This window comes from Penaeus monodon, chromosome 9 (assembly GCF_015228065.2).
Source record: "Penaeus monodon isolate SGIC_2016 chromosome 9, NSTDA_Pmon_1, whole genome shotgun sequence".
Taxonomy (NCBI): Eukaryota; Metazoa; Arthropoda; class Malacostraca; order Decapoda; family Penaeidae; genus Penaeus; species Penaeus monodon.
Genome location: NC_051394.1, coordinates 36,603,154 through 36,603,774, shown reverse-complemented (window position 1 = coordinate 36,603,774; position 621 = coordinate 36,603,154).

Below are 621 nucleotides of genomic sequence, written 5' to 3'. Positions count from 1 at the left end.
CTATTTTCGTTTTTTCTTCTTCTTCTTCTTCATGTTTTCTATCTGTTTTCGTGTTTTTCTTTCTTTTCTTTTTTCATTCTATTTTCTGTATTTTTTCCCCTTTTCATTCTATTTTCTTGTTATTTTTCCCCTTTTCATTATATTTTCGTTTTTCTTTTTTTTTTCTTCTTTTTTTTCTTTTCTTCCATCTCGCGTCAGTTTCAGTTTTACAAATCCTTCGTGCGGGATTGGATCCTTGGTTAGTTATGTGATAAAAATCCTTGATGTTGTTGGGTTTATTGACACGTTCGGGTAAACACGCTGCATATAATGAATGCAGTTGTGACTATTCTGCATTTTCATGGATAAGAGATTACATTCAATGACATGAAGGCGCTACCTTATACAAGTTAGCAATTCAAGAAATATGCAAAATAAGTTTACACCCCACATAAAATCAGCTGTAAACTTGTACAGAAACACTAAATGACGCAAACACAAACACTTACACATACATTATGTGGATATGTATAAGGATTTACATCGTATGTGTATATAGGTAAACATATAAATATGCACACACACAAATGCACACTTATATATATATATATATATATATATATATATATATATATATATATA